A 13,552-nucleotide genomic window follows, 5' to 3' on the forward strand; every position below is an offset into this window, starting at 1 on the left:
GATTCCTAAATTCTGAGAATTCACAAATCAGTGGGAAAGATACACATCTTTTTTGCTGAGGAAGTTTCGCCCTGAGCTAACATTTGTTGCCAAGATCTCCCTTTTTTTGTATCTGAGCCACTATCACAGCATGGCCACTGATGAGTGGTGTAGGTCCACGCCCAGGAACTGAACCCCAGCTGCAGAAGTAGAGCATGCCAGTCTTAACCACTAGGCCACTGGGGCTGGCCCACACGTTATTAAAAATTTAATGTTAACATTATAATACTGGCCATTACGTAGTGTACTATAAGTGAAAGGAAAGATTTATTTCAACAGAGGAAATGTGCAAAGGCTTGTTGGAGAATATGAGCTGAACTAGGAACCAGAATTTTAGGGAATAATAGACTGCAGTTATGGATGGTTTAGTTGCAGAATACAATTTGGGGTGAAGACTCCATGCAGAAGAGTGAGAGAGATTCAGGGAATGGTAAGGAGTTTGATATGCCTAAGGCATACATCCCGTAAGTGAAATGTTGTGGGAAACAAAGTTGGAAGGATAAATATAAATTTATGAAAGACTACAAATGCCCTTTACACCGAAGACAACCTGAAATTTCAGAGTCAGGGGTTAATTACATGATCTCCTCTCTATTTTAGAAAATTAATATGGCTGCAGTTGACCAAAAGGATTGTAGTGGGAAGAAACCACAGGTAAGGAGTTGAAGCTATGGTTTAGAAGAGAGGTTCTGAAACTGTTAGTTTCAGTAGTGGAAATATGGGACAGTATATAAATATGAATGAAAGATATAAGTGGTAGAATTTGGTGACTAAGTGAATCTAGCAATGAAAGAAGAGGGAAGAAAAATAATTATTTTTAAGCCAATGCGCCTGGAGAAAAGAACACATTTATAGATGTAAGGAGTGCAAGTTGTCTGTTGTTACTGACAGTAGGGTAGGGAAAACATACCTCCTTGCCCTGAATAATCTTCTTTGAAAAAGTGACCTTTGGAAAAAAGCACACACAGCTCCAAAGATGTGTTACATCAATCCTGATTTAAGGCTTATCTTATGAATCTTACTCATTTTTAATTGGTTTGTTTTCTTATTATTGAGCTTTAAGAGTTTTTATATAGTCTAGATACAAATTCTATAACATATGATTTTCAAATATTTTTTCTCCATTGGTGTTTTTTCGATTTCATTAACAATGTCTTTTGAATGCAAATTTTTAATTTTGAAGATGTCCAATTTATCTGTTTTTTTCTTTTATGAGTTGTGCTTTCGAAGTTGTATCTATGAACTCTTTCCCTAACCTAAAGTTATCCTATGTTTTCTTCTCTTTGTTTTAATGTTTTAGGTATTACATTTAAAACTATGATTCATTTCCAGTTAAGTTTTTATAAACGGTGTGAGATATGGACCTAAGTTACTGTAATATTTTTGCATTGCAATTGGATTGCATTTGCATTGCGCTGGATATCCATATATAATGGAATTTACTCCATCACAATTTATTGAGAAGACAGTTCTTTCTCTAGTGAATTGCTTCTGAATCTTTTTAGAAATTCAATCGTCCACATATGTATGTCTCATTCTGGACTCTCTATCCTGTTCAATTGATCTATTTCTGTACCTTTATACTCATACTGCACTTCCTTGAAAAAATTACCTTTATAAAAAGTCTTGAAATCATCCAATGTGTGTCATCCAGCTTTGTTCTTTGTTTTCAAGATTGTTTGGCTATTCTAGATCCTTTGCATTTCCAGAGGAATTTTAGAATCAGTTTAGCAATTTCTACAAAAAGCTTGCTGAGATTTTTATTGGGAGAAGGTGCTTATGGGAAACCACCACAGATTAAACAATTTTGGCAAGAATGCTACTTCATATGTCACACTATCATCAGTAGAAGCCCCATAAGTCTGGTTGTCTGAAGCCTAGTGATCCACTGATAGAGCTCACAGGTCAGCTGTTATCAGCCCCATCCGTCTAATGTAAAGTTATATTTTTCTCTTTTAAACATTAAGTAACATGTGAGATAAGACCTCAGCACCATGAAAAATATAGTTCCCCATCAATGTTTCCTTTACTGGTTTAACCTTTAAGAGTTGTGGCTTTTAAGCCCAGAAGGAGGGATAAAATGAATAGGCAAGTCTAATGTTGCTTTCTGTTTATTCTTGGCCTCCACATTTCCATGATTAAGACTAGAATTTCCATAGTTAAAATTTTAAAAATAAAAGAACTGAAGTTATACACATGTGAGTTAGCGCCCTGTCTCCATCACTGACTGAAGGGGGTGCTCTTGAGCGAGTTACTAGACGTTTCTAAGCTTTAGTGTCTGTGTCACTAAAACTGGACAATATCATTTACTTCTTTTGGTTGTTCAGAGGAGTAATTAAATTTTCGTATAAATTAATAATGAGAACAGTCATTTATTGAAAACAACATACAAAAAATATGCTTTCTATAATCCTTACAAAAATCCTGTGAAGGCAGGCTTTAGTAAGTCTATTTTGAAAAACTGAGGCTCAGAGAGGTTAAACAACTTGTTTAAGATTACACAGCTGCTAAGGGTCAGTGTTGGAGTTCAAATCCAGATTGACCCAATGCCAGGGAAAATCCTATTTCCGCTTTTTAATGCTGTCCACAATGACCAACTATGAAGGGGAGCTTCCCTTACAGGGTCTAGAGTTTGCACTTAAGAAAACGGTGATGCAGTCCATTGCATTAGTTATTTAAGAGGGATTGGAGCTGGGACAAAAGGAAAAGTCATTGTATCTGGACATTGGAACCCTGGGTCTTTGATATGGATTAACATGTTATTTATTATCAAATCACTTGAACTTTCCCAGATGTCTTTCTATCAAAAGAGGAGTCACATTATTTTGTCCCTTTTACTTAAGGGACCTGTTAGTGCTGAGTAGGTAATACACTCTAATGTTCTCTGTATTCTGCAAATTTAAGAAGACTGTGAGCACGTCATTTTAATTCACGTACCTATTTTGACCCTTCTGTTGTTACAAAATCCAGGTGATATCTGTAATAGCAGGGGACTGTAGCCAGACTCGTGTGATATGTTCCATGTGGTATGGACAACAAGAGCTTCACCAATCCCATGACCTTGGCAGCATTAAATCATAACTGAAGTTAATGTTATTTCTTTAATACAAATCGTTCTGACTCCTTTACATTTCCACATGGCCTCAAAATATGCTACACATACTTGTTTACTTGGCCATCTTTGTTTTGGATATTTCCTTTTAGGTGTCCTTCCTTGAAGAGATTTCTTTATTTATAAGTCTCAAGAGTTATTTGTGAAGTTCTCACTCATGGGTACTAGACAACACAAAATAAATAGCAAATGATTGGACATCTAAAGTATAAATATAAATAACCACTAATAATTTAGTCTATTGAGTAAAGAGTCATATCCTAATGTAAATGGTGCCTATCTGACTGCTCGTCTTGAGTTTTAAAGAAGAAAGAAGGAGAAAGAGAAGAAAGAGAGGCTGCTGGTGTGCCTAAGCTATTCAATTTATGACTCATAAGAAGATTCACATCATTTTAGAATGTACCTAATGTTTTACAATATTTAAATAATAAAATGTCACCATGAATTTTACCGCCTGCTCAAACCTCCTCTTGAAAAATAACCCCGTGTCCGAGTGGTTAAGTTTGCACGCTCTGCTGTGGCATCCCAGATTTTCACAGGTTCGGATCCTGGGAGCAGACATGGCACTGCTAGTCAGGCCATGCTGGGGAGCCATCCCACATGCCACAACTAGAGCGACCCACAACTAAAAAAATATACAACTATGTCCCTCAGGGCTTTGGGGAGAAAAAGGAAAAATAAAATCTTAAAAAAATAATAATAATTTTAACTTCCATTTTTCTCCATTAGTAATTTAAGCAAAATATCTACTGACTGCTTGTAAAAAAGGCTCAACAATCATTGTCATAGTATTCAAAGTCCCACACAATCTAACCTTAGACTTCTTCCCCAAATGATGTTCCAAACCCACATATTACATCCACTATCCTCTGTCTCCTTCTGTCCATCTACATTTGCATTCTTCTAAGACTCACTATAATTTTCTCATTGTACCATTCACAGAAATGCACTTCTCCCTGTGTTCCTCCCATTAAAATCCACATATCTTTAAAGGCCTCACTCAAGTTTTATCCTCTGTGCTACCACCTCAGTGTAATCCTTTCTTGCATACTTTCATCCCATAGCCCTTTCCACTTGTACGATCTTACTTAATGTGCTCTTGAATACCAAACCTCTTAATCCCAAGTTCGTGTGCTCAATAAGCAGTAAGCCAATCACTGAAACATTTGCTTGGAAGTAGAGAAAGATTTACTCAAATTGGCCAAGATGAGAAGGCGGGAGGATAGGTTCCCTCAAATCTGCCTTAACAAAAGAGCTAAGGGTCTTGGGAGGAGGAGTTTTGGAGAAAAAAAAAGAAGTACATATTTCTTTCACTCCAGATAAGCCCTTGGGTGTTAGACTTCTGGGTGTCAGGAGCAGCTGGGGGCTGGTTATCTGGCAGCTGTAACTTCCTTAAAGGCATTCTTTTTCTTCTGTGAAACAAGCTCATAAACCTTGTGACCCTTGAGTCAACCCTCAGGTTAAACAAGAAAACAGCAAGTTTTTAAGCTTATAATGAGGTGTGGATTAACTTCTTTTCATCTCTGTCTGTGTTGGAAACAAGGTTGAAGAGTAATCATGTTTTTATTGAATATTTACAGTAACCCTCAGGTACCCAGCTTTGCTCTTTTTGTATCATGGTTACTTATGCTTATGCCCATTTCCCTTAGTAGAATGTGCACTGTTTGAGGGTAAAGAGTGTCATCTTTGTGGATCTCTCACAGTATTTAGGGCAGTGCCTTGACCATAGCAGATAGTCAGTAAATGAATTTTTTGGTTATGTATAATTATTCAGATGCTGACTATTTTGCCTTTAGGAACCCTCTTTCCTTAGGATGACATTTCTGTTTTTGCACCTTTCTCTCTATGGAAACACCTTCGTTTGAGGATGTTTTGGAAAACATAAGAAGAATCCCGTGAAAATCATTTTAGCTATCTAGATGCACCAGTGAAATATTTAATCAGAGATTAGATTTAAAAGATTATAGAATGAAAATGTTTGGGTTTATCTATAAATTACATATAGTTCTGTGTAGTGGGGAATTTAGCCTTTCCCAGAGAGGTCTTCCTTTTGTCTTCAGCTCCTAGGTGGTAATCTCTAAACACTTGCAATTTCCCAAATGATAGCAGTGCCTTTGTTATTCATGATGGGAACACACCTGATGGTTCATGCTAAAGAGATGGCTCAGGGTGGGGCCATACAAAACCAATAGTCTTAGGGTGAGGGCTGGCCATACCAGAAAGATCAACCATGTGAATAGAGTTTGGGGCTTTGGACCATGTGAGGTTAGCCTGACCTCCTGGAGGAGTAGTGGGTGCTAGAATGAGTCCGATCACATTGGTAATGAATGGCTCAATCAATAAAGGCTCTGTACACCCAAGCTGGGGTGAACTTTCTGAGTTGGTAATACTCCACACACATTACACTTTTGTGAGGCAGTAATATATCTTGAGGACAACAGAAGCTTTGTGTTTGGAATCCTCTCAGACTCTGCCCTATGCATCTCTTCCTTTGGCTTGTTCTAATTTGTATCTTTCCCCTGCTATAAATGTAGCCATAAGTATAATCAGTTTCATCGAGTTCTGTGAGTCTTTCTGGAGAATTATCAAACCTGAGGGTGGTTTTGGGATACCTTGGCATCACAAGTGAGGGTGGTCCTTTGTAGATTCTTCTAACTTTGTAGTTGGACCCTAAGTCTTTGAAGTTGGAGTCAGAAGTCTTGGGCAGGCTTGACAATCTGGAGGACTACACCCTTAACCTCTCAGTTTGGCCAACTAGGGGGTAAGTTCTATAAAAGCAGAGCATCTAAATTATAAAGCTGTCTTATAAGATTTTATCCTTTAGTCCCCCTATTCTACTCAGAGCTTTTAATTCATCACTTACTACATTGTTCTGTGATTTGTTGGTTGATATATCTGTCCATCTCATTAAACTGTGAGTTCTTTAAAGCAAAAGACAGTTTCATACTCATTTCCATATCGAGTACCTAAACTCAAAGTAGGTGGTCAACAAGTGTTTACGGAGTGAGTGAATTATCGGATATCCACAATAGCACAATTTTAATGCAATTTACTCAAGATTGCTACACTTAGACTCCATCATTAGCATAGGTTGTTGAGATCTTGTGGATTTTACTCTCCACATGCCCTCTCTTAAGTAAATAAAATTGTTTCACGTAATAATTTTAGAACACTACTATAGAGCTAAGTATGATCTTTTAATTAAGAGGCGACTGATTTGGGATTTAGAATAATAGGGAATTTATTGAGCTCTGTTATTTAACTGTGTAGCCCTGAGGAAATCACTTCACCTATTTAAACCCCTGTTTCCTTCTCTGTAGAAAGAGGAGAGTTAGACTTTAGTCTCCTGTTGTTATAATATGCAGTTTTTAAAATGTCTGAGAGATATTAATATTCCATTTAACTTTCTCCTAATTACTGAACGAGTAATTAGAATATATATGCATTATTGAATATGCATTTGGAATGTATACATTAGTATAAAGATTCAGTGCATAATAATTTATAAAAAAGTCATTTATTCCTCAGTGTTGTAAGCAGTGCAGTGAGGGTAGGTAATTGGCAAAATATTTATTAGATCTGGTCAAGGTTGACTGAACATATCACCATTTTCTGATGACCTCTTCAAAAATTTGAGGGACCATTTCCCAACCAAAAAGCATGTGTGACCAAGGTGTTTTATTAAGAACAAGTTTAAATTAGCTTCCGTAGGTAAATCATAGTTCTTAGTAATGTAAATTATTGGATATATTAGAGAGCACAAACATGCGTTTTAAACTCATGGACTATAATGCCTATTCATTTATGCATTTGCTCATTCGTGCATTTATTTACTCATTCACTCATTCAGCAGAAACAGATTGATCACCCATTATGCCTCAAGGGTTATGCTAGGTGGTGGGGTCACAGAGATGAATTAGATGGCCTTTAGCTTCAGGAAGTACTCAAGTTGCAGATCTTCTTGACTTTTATTAAGTTTAGATACATAAATGATAGCTTGTATAAATGCAAAGAAACCTACTTCAGAATTTGTAGCCTTTTGTGAGCAGTTTTAGGGAAGAAAAACTGAGAGAACATGTATAGCGTAACAAAGTCGAGCTCCCATTGCAAGACCAGAGTTAAACCTACTTTAAGGTTGCCTAAATCTTTAGTTGTCAATAAATATTAAATATGTGGACAGTATCTTTATGAGACCAAGTTCAAATGAAAATGTATCGCTTATGTATGTATAATTCATGACAGTAGTTCTCCAAACAACCTTTAGTAAAATCTAATGAATTAAGCTAATTCACTAGCTGACTTCTTAGACCCTGAAAGTGTGCCTTAGGACACATAGTTCCCTCACAAGTGAGCAAATAAAAAGCACAGACAGAACCCAGCTGAAGTAAACTTGAGATCAGGGAATAGCTTGAGAGGACACGTGGGAGGGCAACTGATCCAAAAAAAATATCCATTTCTCTATTTGCCTAAGGCCTGTCCTTGCAGCTAACACCAATCTGTACCGTTGGGAAAATGAATGACACATCGCAAAAACATAAGTGTTGGATTTTAACAGCATTAGGTTGTTTCCACCCTCTTTTTTAAAGATACTTGGATTCCAGTTTCTAAGCCAAATAAAATTATCTGATATGTTCACCTCCATGCAAACGTGTATAACTAAAATTTTCTGAAACATGGTCAATAGTAGTGCTCATATTATGGTAGCACAAAACCATAATATTTCACAAGTAAAAATTCTTTATGCAATTAAGTGAGGTTTTTAAGAGGTCTACATTTATTATAATATTACAAGTCAAAACACATATAGCTAAAGAGTTTGAAATATATGTAGAAGTTATATGAAAAGATTTGGCTAAGTGGTATTTGAATGACCATAAAGCTATTAGCAAGTTATAAACCTATCAGAAAATGTTTAAAAAGAAGAAAAGTAAAATATAAAGGAGAACTAGATACATCAGAATTTTTAAAAACTTCATGAAAGTTTTAAAATCATTATGAAAACTTGCACAAATATAACTAAATTAATGAGAATTACTAAACTGTAAATATGTTTTCATAAAAAGGTGACGAAGGAAGATAAATTCTCTTTTATCTCACTTAATATATAGTATGGGAGTGTAAAGACCATGACCTGCTTTGGATTAGAAAGTGCTGAAGGGAAAAAGTTATTTTTTTTCCCAGAGAAGAAAGGATCTTCGCTTCTCTCAACAACAATCCACCATCTGTAACTGCTTGGGAGTTGAAGATTTGTTTATCTAAAACCAGAGATAGTCACTACTTGATGAGAAAAAATAATAATCATGTCTTAGTTGCCTTTACTGAACTAAATATTTAGAAGGAACTCCATCTATTATCACGTAGCATAATTCCTTATATTCACCATACACAAACATGGATGGTATACAAGTGATATGCAAGTTAGTCCCTTTTCTTTATAAAACAATAAAATTTAAAGTTTGTTGCTTTTTAAAACTATGGATTTTAGAAACTTGACAAAATAGAAAGTACCATGATGATAGTGATTTTAATAATCTGTTTCTTTAGTTGAACTAATTAAATAGGAAATAAAACAGTTTAGACAGGATTTGAATTGGATTCTGTTAGGCTATAAAATAAAAACTTGCAAAAACTGAGAGAACTTGACTTAGATATTTGTGTTGCCACATGGTAAATTTTATTCTGAAACCATGTCTTCTGTTTTTTAATTTAATATTGATTTTATTACTGTTATTATTTGCAATCTGAATTTGGAGAAAACTAGATGTGAGTGTTTCCATTATCTGCTATTCCTGAGTAATCTAGGACAAATCATTTAAATTCTCTGAACCAGACTTTCTTTACCTATAAAAATGTCAACTTGAGATCTTTATTATGAGTAATATAGGAAATAAGTGAATAGATTATATACATGAAACTTATAGTTTTATAATTAAATTAATTACTATTCAAAATAATTAATTATTTTTAGCTCATATTCCTTCAAATGTGATATATGTTTTATCAGTAAAGCCACATAGACATATAAAATAATTGAAAATTAACAAATATGCCAAACATGTAGAGCGAAAAATAAATGCATTCATCACCCAAGCTAATAAAATCTTAAACATTTAAGTTTAAATATTTTCCTGTGCTTCCAGGAAGTTGAAACAAAAGAATATGGAAATTCTCATTCCATTTCTTCATAAGAGACTGTGCTTCTTGATCTTCAAACAAATTTTTGCAGAAACTGCAGACACTTTTTATCCATCGGACTAGTGGTTCTTATTTGGGGTTTAGGATTAGAAATACTACCCAACGAAGAGTTTCTATAGATATTAAGCTGAAAAACTCCAGGCAGGCCACATTCTTATTCAAATTTGATGGAAGAATGTTACATAGACACCTGTCTACCCTCAGTGAACACATGTTAACTATTTCTTCTGCTAGCCAGGACTTTGACAAGAACTCTCTCTTAGATAATTCAACTTCAATGTCTCTGCTAAGCTCCCAGTTCACTGGCATATCCACATAATTTACAGTGCTTTTACTTTTGCTTCCTGCCTGCCATTTTACTAGTTAAAGATGAAATAAATAGAAATACAATAAATATCTAAAAGGATGTGATAGGAAAAAAAGGATAAAATGGTAACATACTATCAGCCAAAGGCAACAGTCGGAGTCCGCAGGGTCTCCTAGTTGAGATAACTGTAAGCGGCTACAAGATTTCCTATGAAATTGTGGAAGGGCTGTGGTTGAAGTGCCCGGCCAGAAACTCCGAAGCACTGAGGCTCTTACCCTTCTGCTCAGAGTCCCTGCCTGGGACTTTCATGTGTGTGTTTAATACCCATGGAGGAGTGGAGTCTAAGCAGCTTAGGCATGTCTTGCTGAGACTTCCTCAGCAGCTCCAACAATTCAAGGGCGCTTCCGGAAGGCTAGTGCCTTTCACATGGAACAGGACACTGCCAAGGGCACAGTAGAAAGATATATATCTTTAACTCGTGTTGTATTTTTGGTAGGGGAAATTTTAAGGTAGGCTGGGATAAATTACTAGAATTAAAAATAGAAAACTATTCATTAATTTAGGGGGAAAAAAGACCGGGAAATCAGAATGTAGGAAAAGTACAACAGTTGGACAAAGACAAACTGCAGACCTGCCTGAATCTGCCAACAGAATGCAGAACATGCTTGTCCATGGGCAGGGCAAAGTCCAGAGGAGACCATGACCGCTGGATCAGACATCAAAGTCTTTAAATGTCATACATCAATTTACTTCCATGCTCTTGGTCATATTCCACCCCCAGGACTCCCAGCCCACTCCCTGGTGATGTTCCTTGCAATCAGGAGTCAAAAGGAGCTCTTTCCAGTTTGTGAGTGAGTAAATTGGATCTGGTGGGACAGGACAGGGCCAAAACTGGGCTCAGGCCCAGGTCTCCTGGGTTGTAACTGAACGCACTTGAATTTGGGCTGGATGGCACAGCAGACAAGCTTCCCTGGCAGCCAAAGTCAGGATGTTTACCATCCACTCACTTCTCTTTTCTAGTTCAGGATTTCCAGGTCGTCCTAAGTACCTCCCCAAACTAGACTATCAAAGCAGAGGAAAGTGGAAACACAATTGTCTGGTTGTTGATAGAACCCAGTCTGTCAGCCATCATTGGATGATTTTGAGGACAAACTTTATATAAATTCCCGTTTTCCAAAGTAGAAGTTGTGATTTGCTCCCCTCCCCCACCCTGACATTTGTATTCACGTACTCATTCTTGCATTCTTTTGGCCTGGGGTCTCAGTCCAGTTCAAGTAACCCTCTGAATCTATTAACCAGTTACTGACCTAAACAAACAAACAAACAATAACTCTGAAAAAATAACAAAACAAAAAACTACTTATGAGATGAATGGAAATGTTTTTTGTGTCTTGTCTTTGTGATAAGGGGGTACTCTGAAGTGCAAGGCATAGGAGGGGTCCTTCTCATCTGGATCTAAGGTCAGTGCTGTTACAGCAAGCATTCATCTTTAGTTTCATTTTGCTTTTCTGCCTTGTCTTATAATGCTGATTTATTTCTAAGAAACCTTGTCATGAAAATGAAGAATGTATTTGGTCCCTTGAAAAGAGTGGCTTTATTCCACAGATTCTCTTACAGGGTAAGCCTACAAATTTGATGCCCTTGCTTTTTCTTATTTGAGGTCAACAAGAAATAAGTACAAGAAAGTGGACCTAAGCAAAGTCAAACTGTCATTAGATCCTAATCCCATGTTTGCATTTGAAGATTATGGGTAACCAATGGTAATAGGAAGGAAACTATCGTGTCCATTCATAATAATGAGCATGCTAAGTATAGGATTTTAGTATCATGAACTCTTCAAGTCCTTTGCCCGTTTAATCTGTTTATTTGGTTTATTGCTATTGCATTTTAGGAGTTTCTTACATGTTTTCCATACTAATCCTTTATCAGATATATGCTTTGCAAATATTTTCTCCTGTTCTGTAGGTTTCCTTTTCACTCTGTTGATTGTTTCCTTTGCTCTGCACAGGCTTTTTAGTTTGATGTAGTCCCACTTGTCTATTTTTGCTTTTGTTGTCTGTGCTTTTGTTGTCACTTCCAAAAAATCATTGCCAAGATCAATGTCATGAAGTTTTTCTCCCATGTTTTCTTCTAGAAGTTTTCCAGTTCCAGGCCTTATGTTTAAGTCTTTAATCTATTTTTAGTTGATTTTTGTGTATGGTGTACAATAAGGTCCATTTTCATTCTTTTTCATGTGGATGTCCGGTCCTTCAGCACCATTTATTGAAGAGACTAGCCTTTCCCCATTGTGTATTCTTAGCACACATGTGGAAGGTCAGTTGGTCATATATGCGTGGGTTTATTTACAGGTTCTCTATTCTGTCTCATTGGTTTACATGTCTATTTTTATGCAATATTTTACTGTTTTAATTACTATAGCTTTGTAATATATTTTGAAATCAGGAAGAGCAAAACTAGAGACATCATGCTTCCTGATTTCAAAATAATCCTTATAATATTAAACATGCAAACATATCAACTTTCTGGGATTTATCAACACTGAGAAGGTCTGCAGAGTTCTGAACTAAAGACTCTGTTGAACTAAGAATGAAAAAGAATAGTATTTATTTTAAAATAATTTATTCCAAAGTCAATCTATTAATTTTTAAAAATACCAATTTCTTAAGATTTCCCAAAGGTGTGATAAAGCAAAATAATGAGCTTTATAAATTCATAGTCTTCAAAGTATATGCTCTTTTCATAGTAAACTATGTTCATTTTAAGATTTAGGAGTTCCTTGGGGGCAAGGCATAAATGAGGAGGCTCTAACCATATATTGGGTTATGTTAATGGTTTATAGCCCCATTACTTTAAGTTGAGCTCTGATTTTAGTCATTTGCAAGTAAATGCTCTCTAGAGAGATCGTCATCAAGAAATAACTAAGCAATTGTTCAAAACTGAAGACTGTTTTCTGAATTAATGAAACAATTTTTATTATGGACAATCTAGAAATCACGGCTGATTTCCTGTTTACCTGTTGATGTGTTTCAATGAGTGTGTAATAACCTGCGAAATGGAAGGTTTTTCAACTCAATTGATTTACCTGAAATCGTGACCACAATATGCAATGTCAAAATGAGCTTAGAATTTTAAATAAATCTTTTTACAAATTAAATCTTTCATTTTATCGTGTTTGTATTTGATGTTATACTTATAAGTTGCATCTATCTTGCCAAAATGAGTCAATTCCTTCTGTCTGCTAGTTGCCAATATTAGAACTTTAGCATTAGTTTTTTTTTTCTTTTTAAGGAACTAGTTTACATGACTGTAAAACTAAGTGTACCTGTACATTCTGGTAATGGGAATTTGTTTCTCTAAACATGTGCAGTATCTAGGGGATCCTTCCATTGACCCCAAGTACTTATCTATATTGATTATCTTTCTTCCTTTACAGAACTCTCTTACTACCTTTTATTTTTCAAATTGAGATAATATCCATTTCATTTTTTATAATTGGGGACACAAAAGTATCTTTAGTGTTCTGTTATAATTTTACCTTTTCACTTTATTTTTCTGATGGTAACTAATTCCTTCTTTTAAATGTTTATGTGTAATTCTTTCATTTTACCCTGATAAGAAAATAAGAGTCTTAAAACTCACTTAGAGGAAAAACGCGAACTTTCCCCCAAAATTTGAAATTTAATTGTGAAACTGTTTATGTTACTAATATATTAAACATACTTTTTCACTTATTGAGTCATATTGATATAAAGATTCCATTTTAACTGTTGATGACATTGTCCTGCTCTCACCTTTAGCCACATTATTCTACTTAAATACTTTCTATATATCTTTCCTTGTTTCTAAATTTGGTCCAAGCTCTTCGCTGAGATCCTCAGTTTTCTTCATCAAAACTACAT

This window comes from Equus quagga, chromosome 11, assembly GCF_021613505.1.
Source record: "Equus quagga isolate Etosha38 chromosome 11, UCLA_HA_Equagga_1.0, whole genome shotgun sequence".
In the NCBI taxonomy this organism is placed as follows: domain Eukaryota; kingdom Metazoa; phylum Chordata; class Mammalia; order Perissodactyla; family Equidae; genus Equus; species Equus quagga.